The 19479-nt window shown below is 43.2% G+C and overlaps 1 long non-coding RNA gene and 1 pseudogene across 2 annotated transcripts in view; one reads left to right on the top strand and one right to left on the bottom strand.

Moving 5' to 3' along the window:
- The window catches only part of LOC150046036 (uncharacterized), a 162684-nt gene extending 145620 nt beyond the window's left edge, over positions 1 to 17064 (top strand). For both annotated transcript variants that reach the window (XR_016532668.1, XR_016532669.1), the window contains one exon: positions 17003 to 17064. This is a non-coding gene — a long non-coding RNA (uncharacterized LOC150046036). The remainder of the gene's footprint in view (positions 1 to 17002) is intronic.
- LOC150046040 (uncharacterized) lies at positions 6880 to 8317 on the bottom strand (annotated as a pseudogene).
- Positions 17065 to 19479: the final 2415 nt, after the last annotated feature.

Genomic DNA, 19479 nt, shown 5'->3' on the forward strand with positions numbered 1-19479 from the left:
TAGCACATGTATGTGCTTGCATACACGCATGCATACATACATTCGCACTGATGAAATCTCTAAGGTAGAATTTCAGTACCTTTTCGCACAATTACTACAGCATAGACTTAGAAAACACAGTTTATGGAAAAGAAATTTTATTTGGATAAAGACAGTAAGATTTTGAGTAATGAGTACATGAAGTATTTTCTCAACATAAAAAGTGAGCATGAAGTCATAGGAAAAAATACTGTTTGCTTTTTTAGTGTCAGCCTGGTTTTAAAAAGAAATGGTCAGAGCCAGAGGCACTGATGGCTCACACCTGTAATCCTAGCTATTAGGAAGCTGAGCTCTGAACACTGCGGTTCAAAGTGATACCAGGCAGAAACATTGGGGGACATTATCTTGGGGAAGCATGTACACACACACACACACACACACACACACACACACACACACACACACACACACAGCCAATTAGTGGGCATGGCTATAGTAATAGAGTGCCAATTAATTCAAAATTCAGTGCTGAGCAAGAGTGCAAGGTCCTGAAAACAGCAAACCCTATGAAGTCTACGAGGTGACTGAAAGTCTGGATCCAAGTCTGCTGAGGTGAAGTGGCTCTCTTAGCTGGTAAACCTGGAATAAGATTTTATCTGAAGCCTAAAGAAAAACAAAACAAATGTTCAGTATAGATTCTATATGAACTTATTGAGTTGAATGAAAGGGACAGTAAAGCTGATGATGCATGCCAAATATTCAGTGTAAATGTTCCTCTCTCTTTTCAGCAGATTCCCCTGCCTTTGGAATTCTAACTAGATCTGTTTCTGTGATTATTCAAGGCCATTACTGTTCTTCATTGAAGTAGCTGTGACCAAAGCAAAAACAAAGCAAAAAAAAAGATAAAAAATTCAGTTCAGAACCATGTAAATTATCACTGGTTTCCTATGACTGGGGTTCAAATGCAGTCGCCCTATCCGTTTGTTAAGAAAAGTTATGGCTATGTCCAAATTGACAACTCTGTATATGAACTATGAGTCTCTGCTGCTACAGGTGTGTAGCACACGTTCAAACCTTGAAGGGGTGATTCTAATCCAGTCTGAATTACTTAAACGATCTGTCCAGTTTAGCTTTACTGTTGTCTGAACTATTCCACTTGGTTTTGGTTGTAGGTTGTTTTCCAGATCAAGAATATTGTTATTCCTGCTGCTAACTTCTTAGTCTCTATTAACTTTGGACATTTTAAAAAATCTTGTTTCTACTCTTCAACTCAAATCTGTGTTTCTTTCCTATCTCCCCACTGCACACATCTATTTGCCAATCTCTTGATGCCCTTTGACCTATTTCCTATCTCCCTTCTCATCTATTTTTTTCCCTCCTTAGCCTCTCTGCTTCTTTCAGTTGGCTTCTTGGAGTGGCTGTAACAAGATACCACAGAATAGGAATAAGTGGTTAAAGAACAAGAAGAATTTATTTACTTTTAGTTTAGGAAGCTACAAGTCCTAAATCAAAGTACCATTAAGGCCTGTGAGCATTCCATATATAGGATTCTTCTAGAATGTTCTGTTATTTCTCTCTCTTTCTCGGTGTTCTTAATATATAATTCAATAGCCAGGTAATTCTTTTATTGATTTGCTATTGTGGATCATTCTCAGGCATTGACAGTCATTTTCATAGAAATTACTCTTCGCCGCATTCCCATTTTATCAGTTAATGTATTATTGTATTGCATAATGGTTATGGCAAGAGCATCTGGCAGAAATGGGCCTGGGAGAAAACACATCTGACCCTTGGCACTCACATACTGTGTCTGCTAAGAGCAGACGGGGCAGGGGGCCAGGAGGCTGCGAATCCACCCATTCAGCATATGGCTTCAGGTGGCAGGTCTCCTGATGAAAGGGAGAGAGGGTGACCACAGTTCATCACATTTCCAGGTAAAATGTGGGGCCAAAAGGCAAGCAGCATCAAGAAGGGCAGAAGGAAGAGTGGTTGAACCTCAGTCGATACACAAATGGTGTGTGTGCGGAGGCGATTCTTTTTTGTCCAGGTTACCCAAGCTATTCTCAGAAGGCAAGTGTTTGGATATGGAGGTACAGGGGCAAACTGCTCCTCCTGTCCTCTGGTTACTTGGGAAACCCAGTCCTAAGAGTGCCCAGCTGCTACCTAAGTATTTAGCCATGTGCTTCTTGTCCCTAAACTTCCCAGTTCTGACCTGCTCTTTCTCCACAGTGGGTACCTTTGGAAGGCAAACCACAGGACTGCACAGAAGTTTCTAGAGTGAGTCACATAGAATGTGCTTCCCCAGTATCTCTCCCAGTTGGATCCAGGTGCCAGCTGGCCCTGAGGCTCTCTTGGAGCATCAATGTGTTTAGAGCCCTCCTTGGGAATTTTGTAAACCATTTGTACAATATAAGGTGAGGCATGAACCTTGTGTCTCATTATTAACACGACAGGAGAAGAGGCATGATCCTGCCCCCATCCCTCACCTCTGGAGGAGAGTATGGCAAGAGAGAAAGGACCACCAGGGGTCAACATTCTCTGCCCGGGTAGTCTTGACGCCTATCAGGCTTCCATCAGGATGCCTGGAGGAGCTGGGTGGAGGAATTCTTTGGTAGGGCTGTGAATGTCTTTCTGTTTATGTACTCTGCTGAGATGAAGGGCTCTACTGGCACAGAACATTCTGTTCCAGCACAGGATATCTATGTGAGGGCACTGGTTATAAAAAGGAAGGGAGTGTCCTGAGAGGGTGGAGAGAGAGCTTGGTTCTTAACATCCACACTAGATAAAAGGCCACCATGAATATTGCCTTATTTACTTTAAGGTTCCATGTCTTTTGCCAAGGGTCAGTCTAAGGACTTTTCTTAAAAGCCAATCAGAAAGGTCCAAGGTAGGTGGGGGCCAAGACAGCTAGCCAGACACAGAGGCAAAGCTGGTTAGCGAGACAGGCTCCCCTGCTGATGGGATGGGACACCAGCTGCCATGCCTATTACATGCCCACTCACCAGGAAAGACAGTTCGAGACTGTTTCCCTGGGGCTGTCCAGGGGCCCTTTCCCTTCTCCTCTCTTGTTCATCTGCAGCCTGAGCAAAATGGAAGCTACAGCACTGACCAAGTTCTCCCTGGGGAAGTTTCTCCTCTTTTTATGGTGCTTTGTCTCCTGTGCCCTTTGGCTTTGAGGCAGTCCTCAAAATGCTGAGGCAAAGGTCAGCCAGCATCATGGAACCTGCTGCCCCTTGTAACAAGGGACTCAGAATAAATGTATGACTCCAACTGTGGTCTGCTTGCTGGGCAGATAGAAGACTTCATGCCACAATAGCCTGATGGGCAGACTTATTCTCAAGTGAGGTGGCAACACCAGGACATTCTTGGGTTAACACTGAAGGAGTCATCCAGACTTGCCTCAATTCTGAGTGTGTGTAGGGGGACAATTACTGACCTGCTCCCTAACTCTGGGAACAGGGGCTGCTCCTCTCCCTCTCTGTCTGAATAATTGTCCTTGCCCAGAGAGAATGACATATTGTGGATACAGAGAAAGAGCATTACCAATTTACACTGGTTCCTGGAAATGTTAGAGCCTGGTTTTCCCTAACGAACACAGAGATACCTATAGATGAGCATATGGCATGGTCACCTTTCTCTCGGCCAACCCTTCAGTCCTTATGTTAATGTGGTAGGTAGAGATTAAAAAGTGACGAATATTGTATGTGGCCAGTTACATCATTTTGTTCCCATAGCACCCTGGGCTCCTGCTCAAAAAATATAGTCTTCCCACAATTCTCTGGGTGTCCATTCCACTCATGAACAGAGCCAGAGTGGTGCAAACAAAAGCCAATGTTCTCCAAGAGCACCACATTGGACTCCTCTTTGAACCCTCTCCTGATGGAGAGCTTCTATTCTTTCTTTCCTGGCTTTCCTTTCACTTTCAAATAAACACACTGCCTTTTAATTACTGAGTTGGGAGAGAAAACATATCAAATACTGTATACATGCACCTGCTCTTATTTTACCTATACACCGTAACCATTTTAAAATCCTTCTAGGAAGACTTTCACTTATTTGGCCCCTCTGAAACCTCGTGCAGGAAGTCTGTTCTAGCTGTTTCACGTTCCTCTGTGTTCCCACCCAGGTTGTGCTGCTGTAACAAAATAATCCTGGTTTAGCACATGAAGATGAATCAATCGTCCTAAGCATGGACTCTGTCAGACACAGAGATGCTTTCACAAATGCTTGGTAAAAGAGAATGCTTGTGCTTAAAAGTTGCTTCACTTCTGGGCCAGGAATATGGCCTAGTGATAGAGTACTTTCCTAGCATGCACCAAGCCCTGGGTTCAATTCTCAGTACCATATACACAGAAAAGGCCAGAAGTGGTGCTGTGGATCAAGTAGTAGAGTGCTAGCCTTGAGAAAGCTCAAGAACAGTGCCCAGGCCCTGAGTTGAGGCCCCACAACTGGCAAAACATAAATAAATAAAGTATGCTCCACTTTAAACCACCTAGACAATTTAGGCTGCTGAAGGGTAAAGGTGAACGCCAGTTTAGTTTTTACCACTGTTGGGATTTCTGTGCACTAATACATATCCACTTGAAAGATAACACTAGCTGGGTACTTAGGACTTATGTCTGTAACCTTAGCTATTCAGGAGGCTGAGATCTAAGGATCACAGTATGAAACCAGCCGTGGCAGGAAAGTTTGTGACACTTTTGCCACCAAAAAGATGAAAGCACAGCTGTGATTCAACTGGTAAGAGCACCAGCCTTGAATAAAAAAGCTAATGGATGGTGCCTAGGTACTGAGTTTTATGTATGGGCACAAAATAAAGGAGAGAGAGAGAGGAAGAGAATGAAAGAAGAAAGGAAGGAAAGAAAAGAGGGAGAGAGGGAGTGAGGGAAGGAAGGAAGGAAGGAAGGAAGGAAGGAACGAAGGAAGGAAGGAAGGAAGGAAGGATAAAATAAAGTTAACAGTGTAGGGAACTCTAAGCATGAAACTAGCTGTGTAGGAGACTCAGGCTCAACCAAATAAAACGAGTCCCAGGTCACCTCTGGAAAAACAAGTGGAAATGGCAGCTACTGTTGGGTTGGCTCAGGTGAGGTGTGAGAAGCATGAATTCTACAGCCCTCAGTGTGGCTTCGGGAGAAAGCCTGAAATTTGTAGAATCTGTTTATAAATTCTTTGCCCTTGGCTGTTTTGGCCCTTGAAGTCTGAGAGGTACTTCAAGGCAAATTAAGTTCTTCTTTTAGTATTTGTAGAGAAAATTCAGGCACTACCCACAATTGAGCAAAGGAATTTGGAAGGTTTGCAGTTAGGGAGGGATTGAATCTTTGGACCAGTGAATCTTGGGTGGGGGGAGGAAGGGAAATGACTTAAAAAATGAATTCTGGGTCTAAATATCTTTGCAGATATTCATTTCCTGCCTCAGAACTAATTCAAATAACAAATTCAGTGTTAGGTCTGAAGAAAAAGAAAAAACTAGAATGTGGCTACGGTGTGTTGTTATCTGAATTGTCCAAATGGTTAAGGGAAAAACCAGTGCTCACTTGATTGATTTCTCTTATTATCCAGGCAGAGAATGATTCATTGGGAAAATGTTCCCTGAGGTTATTTGATGTTTTCAAGCTATAGTCACAGTGCAGACATGTTTCTAAATGATACATAATAAACTTTGTTGCTGGGCAAAGGGCTCATTTTGAAATCTAAAATATCATCCCAATCATAGTTTAAGCAGAGGGGAAAAAAAATCTCATTTTCATCAAAATGTATTCCAAGCACTGACCACATGTGTGTGTGTGTGTGTGTGTGTGTGTGTGTGTGTATACATATACAGAGAGAATATATGTTTGTATATGTATGCATGTATATATAGAGAAATATATAAATGGATGGATAGATGAATAGATAGACAGACAGACACACAGACAGGACACTCTATTTACTTCTTTGCTTTGTTTTTTTTTTTTTTTTGCCAGTCCTGGGCTTGAGTTCAGGGCCTGAGCACTGTCCTTGGACTTTCTCAAGGCTAGAGCTCTACCACTTGAGCCTCAGCACCACTTCCGGCTTTTTTCTATGTATGTGGTACTGAGGAATCGAACCCGGGTCTTCATGCATGCTAGGCAAGCACTTTAACCACCAGGCCAAACTCCCAGCCCCTTTGCTTTGTTTTTATTTTTTTATTTTTTGCCAGTCCCCAGACTTGAAATCAGTGTCTGCTCACTGTCCCTGAACATTTGTGTTCAAGGCAAGCACTCTAGTACTTTGAGCTGCAGCACCATTTCTGAAATTGGGTGGTTAATTGGGGATAAGAGTCTCATAGACTTTCCTGCACAGGCTGGCTTTGAACTACAATTCTCAGAGCTGAGCCTCCTGGGTATAGCTAGGATTACAAGTATGAGTCTCTGATGCCCAGCTGTATTTTTTGAAGGAAAATAAAACTCGATCAAGGCAGAGCCATGTCCACTAATAGTACACATAGGCCAGATAAGATACATGGGACATGATTTTACTTCTTGTCGTTGGAGTACAAGGCTGGAACGCAGGGTCTCACTGATGCTCCATCACCAGGCCTTTCATAAGATTCTGTCTTTTCATGGAGAATCCTCATGACAACATGATGCTTTGACGCCTGACCCAAACCACTGTACCAAGCATCTGAACCAAATTGAAACCACTTCTTGGACTGGATGTTGGTTTGGGTTTCTGCTGGAGCCAGCCGGCAGCGAATGGGGATTCCTGATTTAGGGGGATGAGGACTTGGAAAAGAAGAAGACAAGACAAAGATGAGGTTGGGAGGTGTACAGCTTACATCAGCAGCCCAAGAATGCGGCCTAAGGCGAGCCTAAGGCTGTGAGCTTAAGACTGTAGCCCTATTTATTTAAATACTTTTCTTAAAACCAGAAAAGTGCCAGGGGTTACATTCATACAAAATAGCAATCAAGTCTCAGATAAGTTAAACAAGAAACGATTGACATAGCCCAAAGTCATCATGATAACAGCTTATTTCCTTGTGTACTCAGTTGTGCAGGCCCAAGGTCACTCTGACCCCACACTTGGCCCCCAACATCTCCCCCGTTTTTATTTTAAAAGAAGCGAATCTGCCTCTTAGGTTGGGTGGATCGCTGACTCTGCCTTACCCGTCATGGGGAACTTCTTCAGATCAAGCTGAAGGCCCTGTCTTAGTTGGTCTCCAGTATGAACTCTCTGATGTCGAGTGCACTGGCCAAGCTGTTGGAAGGCCTTCCCGCACTCTAGACATTCATAAAGTTTCTCCCCAGAATGGATTCTCTGATGCGAGTAACTTCTGAGCTGTGAATAAAGCTCTTCCCGCACTGCTTACATTCGTATGGCTTTTCCCAGGTGTGGATTCGCTGGTGTACACCGAGCTGTGAGTGCTATCGAAAGGGTTTCCCACACTCTACACTGGTAGGGGCGTGCACCTGTATGGATTCTCTGATGGCCGGTCAGCTGGGAGCCCTGGATGAAAGCCTTCCCACAGTCTTTACACACATAGGGCTTCTCATCTCTGTGGGTTCTCTGATGTAGCACCAGTTGGGGATGCTGCCGAAAGTTCTTCCCACATTCTTTGCATCCATAGGGTTTGACACCAGTATGAAGCCTCTGATGAAGACTGAGTTCTGAGCCCCAGTTGAAGGCCTTGCCACACTCTGAATAGCCATATGGTTTCTCACCTGTGTGGATCCTCTGATGTCGAACAAGGTGTGATGCCCGACTGAAGGTTTTCCCACACTGCAGGCACTCAAAGGGCTTTTCACCAGTGTGAGTTTTCTGGTGCTGAGTAAGGTGGGAGCCCCGGCTAAATACTTTCCCACATTCTGTGCATTTGATTATTTTCTTGCTGATCCCACTGGGTTGATGTAGGGAGGCAGCTGGGGGATGCTTCAAAGCAGGCACATTTTCATTCGTGGGTTCCACTTGCTTGAAGTAGCATTACTTACTGACTTCTCATGCCTCTAATGGGACTTTGTATGTATTCCCAGCCTCCTTTGAAACCTCAGCCTCCAAGGTCATGGTCGTTATGGCTTCCCAATCCAGAGACCCCATTTCCAAAAGATCTTTGTCTGGAAATGTCTTATACCTGGGCTCCAGTCTGGGTCCCACAGTCTTGCTGTATCATCTGCAACCATCCAAGGCTCTTTTCCTTGATCCAATAGGAGATAACATCAGGCTTAGAAATAGAAAGGCCTACAGAGACCAAATGACTGACGGTCTCCAAAGTCACGTTCCTGTCCAGGTTCTTCTGGGCCTGTCCCAGGCACTTCCATTCTTCCTGAGAGAACACCATGACCACATCGCTGAAGGTCACCAGTCCCTGCAGGGCCATGGCTTCCAGAACAATCTAACCTGATAAGTCTGACTTCTTCTCTTTGCAAGTACAGAGTCCTGAAAAAGCAAAGTAGGGGTTAAAGAAGTACATTTCTGAGAAGCTGACCATGCCTCAGAACTCACAAATCAATGCACTTGGAATAACTGGATTCCACTGCCCCTGCTCTGCTTTTTTTCCTCTTCCCCTCACCCTCTATTACTGATGCTTGACAAATTCCTGCCCAGTTATGGAGTAAATAGAACACGGACTTTAGCAAGGCATGCTTACAAACTATTCTATGACCTCATGGCTCTGATTAATTTTGAGCTCCAAAGCAACTCTGTCTCACTAGCATAGCACTCTGCTGCTAGATCAGAGACCACAGTCTCACAGGGACTTTGCTTTGCCTGGGCTGGCTCAGAACTGCAGTTTTCAGATCAATAAGTCCTACAAAAGGCCACTTTACTCCAATTAAAGCAACAAGGTGGTCAACACAGAAATAGTCTCTAAGCATGATCTTACCTGGAACTTGGTAAGGGCCAAAATTACATTTGAATAAGGATCTGCTGTCCTTCTCCATGGATCCGCTAGAAATTGCTATAAAAAAACTTACAATAGCAAACTGAACTGAAATAACAATTAAGCAATCATTTTGGTAGCCCTAATTTTCCTTTTTTTCTCCTCTTTGAAACAAACATTTAGGACAATTTCACTCCCAAATTTTGTTCAGAAACCCATTTCTAATTTTCTTTAAAACTTTTACTGATATTTGCTTAAACATTTAACATATTAGCCTTAAAGGCTCAAAGCACTCCCTTTTGCCTCCAGGCCTCCTTTAAGAAGAGGTATTTTTTTTTTCTTTTCTGCAGTTTAGGTTACTGCCTAGAACTCCAATAACAGTTTAAACTCAAATAAGTTTTTTCTTAATGCAAGAACTACAAACCTCATCAATGCACCAAAAGTCCAGACTTAGTTTCCTTCTTTTTCTGAAATACATCCAATTGCAAAGTAGCATGAAACCAAATCATAAGGAGATAAACCTTTAAACATTCCTTTTAAAACCCTTTCCCCATTTAATACATTTTAGGGGGCATACATAATACATTTTAGTATTAAGAAATACTAATCACATCACCCACATTTTACCATCAGATTTTCAGTGTCAGTCTGCAAGGAAAAAGGACGAAGATGGTCCACTCAGTCCACCTGATCAGATTTAGATGAACAGCCTTTGTGCCAGCTCATCTTCTTTCACCATGCGTGGACCCGCCCTTAGGGCCTTTTCCACCATGGGAACCCAGAGCTGCACCTTTGCCAAGTTCACCTCTCACCCCCAAAGATGGTCACACAGGATTATCCTAAGTTTTCCCATCCTTTCTTTTGGCATTTGATTACCTAAATAGTTTTAAAAGACAAGACAGGCTTCTGACATTTAAATCTCTAATACTTGTCTCCAAACTTTAACTCAAAGAAATAAATTCTAAATTCCCTAATACCTCTGGGCTAAACAGGATACAATGTTTACAATGCAAACAGCTCAATGCATTACAATACTAGATTTTAAAGTAGTTCCTCTTTAAAACAACGCAGCAATCCTTTGAGACATTGGAAACATTCAAACCTAATCATTTTCTTGAAGTTTAGACTTAGATTTACCCAATTGCCTTTGTGTTTCAAGTATAAACTTATCCATTGTTTTACACAGCATGCTGATAATTTAATCTTGAACATGTTCACTTACACCCATTCACACACACATTATACTCAAAGATCTTAAAAGCGCACAAAATTAATATCAGCCGTACATTTTCTAGAAGTTTGTGTCAAGAGAATTTTGCCAATCTTACTCTTGCAGGTGACAACCAAGTTTTAAAAACAAAGCTTTCTAACAAGGCAAGTTAGCTGAAATTTATTTTTCCAGAGCTTGTTCCTGATGTCGGACATATTACCATAGTACTTTTTGCAGATGAAAGTTGGGTGGGAGTCTTAAACCTAGGGGAACTAAGACTGAAGTCTGCGTCCTGCCACCAATGGTCTCCAGACTGTCACTTCACCAGGTTGTTAGGAAAAAGAAAACTAGACTAGGCCTGCAGCTGCCTTGTCTGACCTTGGCTCGCCTCAACTGCAGCCGAGTGGGAGGGCCATACCAGGCCTAAAACCTACCCCAGGTGGGGCCAAAACTTTTACTTCCCAGAAATATTCAAATAGATAACAAAGATGCGCGTGCGTGCACACACGCACGCACACGCACACGCGCGCACACACACACACACACACACACACAAAACCCATAAGGATCCATATTTAGGACTGTATCAATTTCAAAGACAAAACTGGACAAGAAAAAATACCCAAGGAAAAACATGTAACAAGAACAAGACAAAGAAGCAGAGACTTTTAAATAACTCCCAAATTTCTGATGGCATGCCTTAAACTATCAGAGTGATGGAAAGACCATGGGGCCCTGAACTCAGGGGGCATCTCCCCTACAGAGATTTCTGTTCCTTGGTAGCTGGCTGGTGGAGGCCATCCTAACCTACCTACTCTCAAACAAAACCAGACATTGACTTATAACAAGAAAATTGGACTCAATCGGATACACTTAACACAAAAACATGAATTCAGATGAACGTTCTCACCAAACAGCTTATTTAGATTTAGACATGTCTTGCCAGTGGCATGCCCTGTTACCCACAAGAAGCCCAGAAGGGGGGTCAAGGCGTCCTTTGACCACCCAGGCCTTAGAGAGCTTACTGCATTCAGCTTTTCCTCTCTGTTTTAGGCCTACAGTACACTTTCTAGAAAAAAAAAATACAGACATACAGGGAGTCAGCCGACTTTTACTTACCTCCAGAGGCCTTTGCTTTTCACCTGAGTGTCTTTCCCAAAAATGGGAAAGACAGCAGCAGAGCATTCTCCCAGGGGCCCCTAGTATGCTCCCCTTTCTGACCCTGCCAGGCTACCCTCTCCCAGGTGGACTCATCCCATCCTGCAAGAATCCATGGGCAGAGGAACAGAACAGTTTCATAAAATTGCTCAAGCTTTTTCCCTACCTTTAGCCAGGTTTCTAAATTTAGGGTTCCCTCCTCTGGAAACCACGGGGACACTTCCTCAATAAACTATAGGAAGCGTTCAAGTTGCCCTGGCCCTTTCCGTGCTCCAGGGGCTTGGAGTGTTCCTCTAAGGGCCTGTACATAGAGCCTGAGGCTAATTACCTTGTCCCATTATTTTTTACTCCCGACTATACACTCTCCTGCTCTCTCACTCTCTTAGGATGCATCACTCACCATAGTGGGGTCCTCTACTGTCATCCCAGGTTTTCAGGTCCCTGTTCGGGCACCACTTGCTAGAGCCAGCAGGCAGCAAATGGGGATTCCTGATTTAGGGGGTGAGGACTTGGAAAAGAAGAAGACAAGACAAAGATGAGATCAGGAGGTCTACAGCTTACGTCAGCAGCCCAAGAAAGCAGCTTAAGGTGAGCCTAACGCTGTGAGCTTAAGACTGTAGCCCCATTTATTTCAAGTTCCAACCTTAAATACTTTGCTTAAAACTGCCAGGGTTTACATTCATACAAAACAGCAACCAAGTCAAACAAGAAGCGAATGACATAGCCCAAAGTCATCATGATAACAGCTTATTTTCTTGTGTACTCAGTTGTGCAAGTCCAAGGTCACGCTGACCCCACACTCGGCCCCCAACAGGTCCCCTGTGTAATGCAATAGATACAAAGCTCCATAATCCTAATCCTCTCCAATGCCCTGCTAGATAAAAATGGCTACCTGCCAGGTGCCAGTGGCCTGTATCTATGATCCTACAGATTCAGGAGGCTGAGATCAGAGGATGGGTAGGATCATGAGTCTAAGCCAATCTTGGCAGAAAAATTGGAGAGACTCTCATGTCCAATGAAACAATAAGAAAGCTGGAAGTGCAGCTCAACTGGTAGAACACTAGCTTTGAATGCAAAAGCTAAGTGTGAGTTCAAGTTCCGGTACACACATGCACACTAACTCTTCCAAACTTTATAGACTGGAGTCGAGAATATGGCTTATGGTGGAGTGCTTGTCTAACATGCATAATATCCTGTGTTCAATTCCTCTGTACCACAGAAATAAAATAAAATTTAAAAAACCTAAATCCTTTCCCAATGGAGGTCTATGGAAGTCAGGATAATAACTGAGAAGGCATGGCCTCCTTTGGAGGAAAGGTCAGGAAAGAGTTCTTGTAGTACATGTAAAGTTTCAAAGTTTAAAGAGGTGGGATCCAGGAATAATCCGTTCCATCCTAAGGCTTCACAGATATTAGGAACCTTCTGGAAAGAACTAATTGTTCGATTGATTGGAGTAGGAGGTAATAACGCACACATACACACATGTGTAATTTCTTGGGAGGCTGAGTGGAGAGGGAGGAGAATATAAAACTTATTTTCTATGGGAAATTGCCCAGCACTAATCTTACAGATAAGGAGTGATAACAAGCAAGGTGAAATGGAAGAATAATTGGTGAACTGATGAGCCATTTCCACTTCTAGGCTCAGATTCAATAACTGGTGCTTTTAAAGGCAAATTATGTAAGCTGGGTATAAATGGTAATATTTCCCAATGCTTAATGCCACATTTCCAATCTAAGCCTCTCCCACAGTTCTTTCTAATTCTTCACTGCACAATGATTTATTGAGAAGGATTGTATCCTCGGGGCTATGGAGGACTCTGAGTTCTATTGGGGGCCCTAGGACAACTGTGAGGTTTGTTTTCTGGAACAGCAGGGACTCCATCCATTCAGGTTTACCCAGTACAAAGCTTCAACATGTATCCTCCTTGGCACACGGTTTACCTTCCTTTCCTTTCTCTGGTAAGCCACTCCTTACCAAGCCCTGCCAGAAGATGGACAGGTTAAGAGATGACAGACAGTACTCATGGAGTTTGGCTGCCACCCAGTTGGCAGAGTCAAAGGATGAGACTCATTGTTCTGAGAAACTAAAGCTGCATCAAAAACTAAGTCTGAATGAAGAGTAAAGCAGAATTCAGTAAGTGAAATTAAGGAAGAGAATGCAGGGTGTGAAGTCCTGGAAGCTTCAAGGGCCAACCAAAAAGACCTAAAGATCTGCCTCACATGGCACCCACAGAGAAGGCCTTCAGCAGATAGTACCCATACACACCTGCCACACAGTATTATGTGTCCACAGCAGATGTCTGGGAAAGCACCCAGGCTGCCCTGTTGAAAGCAGCAATCTCAGCGGCAGAGCCAGTGGCCCCCTGTCCTAGAAAAGAGAGCTTCCTTGCTCAGCCTTAGTCCCTTTCCCACACCTGCCATAGGGGCCCAGGAATTCTGCCAGCCAAGTTCCTTTGTACTTCACTTTTCATTGAATGAGAATTTTGGAATCTCTAGGATTAAAAACACAGTGCTTTCAGTTTTCTTTATGTTTGTTTGTTTTTTGTTTTGTTTCTGAGGCAGGCATTTTTTGCAAAGCCCAGATTGGCTTCAAAGTCATGGTCCATCTGCCTGAGTCTCCGTGTGCATATCGTTTTTGTTGTTGTTGTTGACCATGGGGCTTGAACTCAGTGACTGGGTGCTGTCCCTAAGCTTTTTCATTCAAGATTAGCATTCTACCACTTTAAGCCACAACACCATTTCCAGTTTGCTGGTGGTTAATTGGAGATAAGAGTCTCACAGACTTTCCTGCCTAGAAATGGCTTTGAACCACGATCTTCAGATCTTAGCCCCCTATGTAGCTAGGTGTAAGCCACGGGCACTCAGCTTCGCTATTTCTTTATTTGCTATTATTCCTCTTATTTAAAACCCAAATCAGCTGAACAGGGTCTCCTGTACTGCAAACAATAGGGGACATCAGCTTACCAATTTCTAATAAAAACCAAATGACAATAGAAAATGTATCACAATAATTCTATCCAGGCTACAAGATTATAATAAACAATTCCAAAACAAATGGCTAAACTCTCATCATAATGCCCATGAATGAGTAAATACCAATATTCAATGATATTGGTATTGTCTAGGGATTGGTTCATCTTCTCTACCCTTTAAAGACTTTTGATTATTATCTTTTAAGATAGGAAAGTATTTAAGGGAAACAGAGAATGTTTACTTGAAAGTGAAAGGAAAGCCATGAGAGAAAGTAGAGAAACTTCCAGACTAGAGAGGGACCTAAAAAGGAATCCAGTGGGGTTCTCTTAGAGATTGGCTTTGATGGTCTGAGAGTCTTCCCATACCTCCTTCCTTAGGTTTTGCACTGATTGTTTGATAACTGCCACACACACCATGCTAGCTCTTTTTATTGGCTGAGCAGGCACCCAGGGAAGGATATGTGAGCAAGAAGAAGCATTTCAGAAGGAGCCCACGGAACTAAGGGAACACGATGCCAAAATGGTCACATGTTGGCAGTCACATGTTATGTATGCCACTATTCTCTTTCTCTACCAGTTTCTCCTTTGTTCTCTCAGTGTGGATTTGGTTGGAACCTCAGACTAGGCTGAGTGAATCCTGAACAGTATAAGATGATTGAAAAGTTGGAGTGGTTAAAGGTGTAGCTCAGGGAGAAAGCATCTGCCTGATGTATCTGGGGTGATTGATTACACATCCTATACTGAAAACAAACAAAACAAACCCCACAAGCAATTAGTCTTCTTTACAATAGTGCATGCCATTTGGAAGAGAAGCATACAGAATAATGTATTTGGTATAAAATCTCAGGAATGTTTCTTAACAACATATCATGGCACTGATGGGTTTTTCTCTTTTGGTAACACAAATCTGAACTTGATTAACTGAATTCTGCAAAGCAATTATCTTCTAATCTACACACACACACACACACACACACACTGATACACACACGAGCATATTTAAGTGATCTGATTCTATGTATTATCCATACAAATAAATATTCTTTTGCAAATACATAGATAATCCCTTTAGCTGCTAGAAATTTAATATTGTTGTATTTTATTTCCATTCATTTAAGTTGAATTTAGGCAGAGAAAGTGTCTTTATCATTTAAAAATGTTGATGGTCTCTCTTACTTCTTGGCCACGGAAATGTATACAAACATGAAAACAATGTTAAGTTTATTTCTTCTGGGTTTAGTTAACATTCTTAATTCTATTCCATATTTTGAGCAAAGTGGAAAGCATTTTGGTTTTATACTTATTAAGTATAAGCAGTAGTGATTGTATCAGGAGTACATCTGTAATGAGATGGCTGTGGATATCTGGTACTTCCATCAAAGCTTGTCTTAGTGATGCCAATGACCCCATTCTACGGTAGATAAACTTGAGATGCTCCCCAATTATTTCCCCTTCAGATCTCTATAGGCTTGGGTAACCCATCCCCTAACTGTGGTAGAAGCTCTGCTTCTAATTAGTAGGAGATGGCACAGGTGGTTGAATGTCACCTTTGCAGTGATATGACACAGGCTCATAACTTCTGTCCCTCTAGTAGACTGGTTTTCCCCTCTCTGCTGGCTTTGATGGAATCAGCTACTATACACAGAAGGCCAATTGACATCAGCAAGTAACTATGAGCCTCCGTCCAATACCTTACAATGAATGGAGTCTCCCCCCAGAGCACAGTAGCTTGGAATTAGATTCATCTCCTACAAAGCTTCCAGTGAGACCCAGCCCAACATGAGACTCATGAAAGACTGGCAAGTAAAGAAGTACTTAGCAAGGCCCAGCCTGGTTTCCTGGCCACAGGACAATAACCCGAGTGGTGTGAGCCACTCACTGAACCCACTTAACACAGAGGGATGGCTCTGATGTAAGGTGGGAGATGGTGTTTGTGAAAGGTAAATATATATGAGAGCTGCTTCCATTCTGTGTATTTTCTGAAATTAATTCTGTTAATTAATTAATTTTCAAGCCTGACATTTAACTCAAGACCTTTTACTTTACCAGGCAATTAAAAATAGTCATTTAAATAACATACAGAAATAAAATCATTTGCATTCATTATAAAAAATGATGATACTGGGTTGGGGATTTAGCTCCGTGGAAGAGCATTTTCCTGGCAAGTGCAAGGCCCTGAGTTCAGTCCTCAGCGCTGGAAAAAAAAATAAGAATAAGCTGGAGAGAGACAGACAGAGACAGAGACACACAGAGAGAGATGAGAGAAAGATCATCTAAAACTAGCTAAACGTAATCATGGCTACCATCTTCATGTCCACAGAGGATCTCACATTAGTCTGACATGTAAAAGATGCCCAGGCCTCAAGAGTGTCTCTGCTGGGTGCTGGTGGCTATAATCCTAATCACTCAAGAGGTTGAAATCTGAGGGTTGTAGTTCAAAGTTAACCCATACAGGAAGAACTCTGAGGTTGCTATCTGCAATTAACTACCAACAAAGCCAAAAGTGGAGCTGTGGCTCAAGTGATAGAGCACCAGCCTTGAGCAAAAAAGCTCAGGGACAACACCCAGACTTGGGGTCCAAACCCCAAGACTAGTACTAAAAAAGAAAAGTGAATGTTTCCATTAGGGCAAGACTTTCAATCTGATAACTCTACCTCCTGATTTTCCCCCCTCCCTATGACTCCAATATGTGCCCCACATTCCATGTATGGAGTTGAATCCCCAATGAAAGTGTTGAGAATTGGGGGATAAGGTCATGAGGGTTCTCTCCTCCTCAGTGGTTGTCATCCTATAAAGACTGGGTGTGGTGTGAAAGTGCATCTGGCCTCCCTTGTCTTTTGTTCTTCAGCCTTTTGCCATGGAATGATGAAGACTTTTGCTACACAAGAGCTAGTTGATATTGGATTTTTTTCAGCTTCCAGAAAGGTAAGAGCAAATCTCTATGCTTTATCAATTATTCAGTCACAGTAGTATTCTGTGTTGATTACAGCAGATAAACGGAGACAGATAAGTAAAGGAGCCAGTCAACTGTCCATGGAAAGCAAGTATGTAACCTTCCAAGAGAAAGAGCCTAGCTCATAGACACAGAGCCTGAAGGGCCTACCAGCTCCCTACTCCCGCCCCCACCCCCCGCCCGCTGCTATCCTTTCTAGCTGTTAACGAGACTAGAAATTAACAGATAATTAGATTGAACCTGAATATAAATACGTGGCTCAATACTAGGAAAATATTTTTTTGGAAACTTTCCTTTCATATTGGGGAACTTTCCTATTAGGGAGTGATGTGCCATGGAGAGATTTCTCTCTATGCTGACTCAACTTGGCCCTTTTGTCCACATCTCCAGTTCTAAGACAATTCCTGACATTGCTTTTCTTGTCTGGCCCTTTGATTCACTTGTGGTGAGGAAGACAAGTGGTGCAGTAGATAATCTGTGCTAAAGTCCCCGAGTCCTCCAGGAAGGCTGGAGCCAAGTGAGACTCAGACCTCCAAAAGCATGTAAGGAATGAATCATAAGACTACCTGGCAGAGACTGAGCCCTGCTCTTAGGAGAACATCTGTTGTTTTCATCCTTGCTTGTCAAGCCAATTGGGTGCTGGTAGTTCATGCCTGTACTCCTAAGTATTCAAGAGGTGAGACTTGAGGCTCATGGTTCAAAGCTAGCCTGGGCAGAAAAGCCCAAGAAGATTCTTATCTCCAGTTGGCCATCTAAAGAGCCAAACATGGGGCTATGAGTCAAATCATAAATGAATGAAAAAAAAAAACTGAGAAAGTTCCCCAGCCCTGAGTTCAAGTCCCAGAACCACACACACACACACACACACACACACACACACACACACACACACACACACACACACACTCACATGTGAAGTCAGACAGTGCCCAACTCATTCTTCAGTCAGTAGACTGGCTGGCTGAACGTGAGTCTTGTCCAAGGAATGAAGGTTTTGGCAAAGGTAAAGGTCAGCCAATGAACAAGTAATTTTTGATGTTGCAACTCACACAATCTGGATGTGTTTGGAACCCTGGCTGCAAGAAACCCAAGAAGTATTTCTCTGAGATAAGAAGCTGTTGTCAGTGATGGAGTCTCTCTGGATGTTAACAGCAGAAACAGAACTGGACTTTTTGTCACAGTGATCTTACAATAACAATACAGAAATGTAGAAGAAGAGGTTCTGAGATCAAAGGAAGGTGGACAAGCATCCTGGACTCAGACTCAGAAGTGTATAGAACACCTACTGCTCTGTGCCCTGTACAGTGCTTTGATCTGGCATCACTGGGAGAAAATGGGTAAGCATGTATCAAAACATATGTGTTGCTACATCAGCTAGAATGCATTGAATGGGGGGGGTGTTTTTCACACTTCCCTATAGAACTGTAAGTTTTCTGGGTTCTACTCTCACTAACACCAGGCCACCCATCTACCTGTCCAATTGTGTGACTTTGCCTCTGCTGCTCTGCTTCCCTCTGAGAAACTCCAGCTCTCACCCTAGGGCCACTGTAGGCCAGCCTTCTTTACTCTGTAGTTTAGGGTCCCAAGCCTTGTCTCATTTCATCTGTGTGATGTTGGGAAGGGGCCAAAAGGGAAAGACTCAGGGGACAATTGTATTATATGTGCCCACATGCAAAGATTTTGGTAGTGAATAAATGCTGCTCAACGCCCCTCCCTCCCTGCCTCCAAGTCATTTGGCGAAAAGGCCTTTGGGAAGTGATTAGATAACAAGTGGAATCTTCATGAATAGAGTTAATGCCCTCATGAAAAGGACCCCAGTGAGCTCCCCTGCCCATCTTTCCAATGTGAGACCATAGCAAGAAGGCGCTATCTATGAACCAGGAAGGGGCCTCACCAGAGCCAGACCATACTGGCACACTCATCTAGCTGCCAGTACTGTGAGCTGTGGATTTCACTGGTCGTAAGCTTCCCAGTCTATGGTATTTGTTCCCAGCTGTGTGAACAGCCTAAAGCACTAAGCTTCCCCAATCTGTGCCATGTTCAACTGTACAACTGTGCATCTGGTACATCCGAGTGCTAGCCGTGATTTCTTTCTGTCTTTCCTCGTGGCTTGTGCAGATACTCTCACCCTCCTCATTCAGAGGCATAGCAATATGGGAAGAAAGCCTTATCTGACGATGCCTTTAATGAGCAGTCATCATTTAAACATTTTGGATCTCAATTTCATGTTCTCCTTGGCAGGGTGATTTATGCCATACTATATTTCCTCCTGCAGCTAGGGCAGCTTTTATTATGTCATCAATTATGCACGGGCGAGCGGCTGTCTTCTCTGGCTCTGCAGTGGAGCACATCTGGAGAGAAGGCCTCGCCAC

This window comes from Megascapheus bottae, chromosome 26, assembly GCF_031878675.1.
Source record: "Megascapheus bottae isolate mThoBot1 chromosome 26, mThoBot2.hap1, whole genome shotgun sequence".
Lineage (NCBI taxonomy): Eukaryota > Metazoa > Chordata > Mammalia > Rodentia > Geomyidae > Megascapheus > Megascapheus bottae.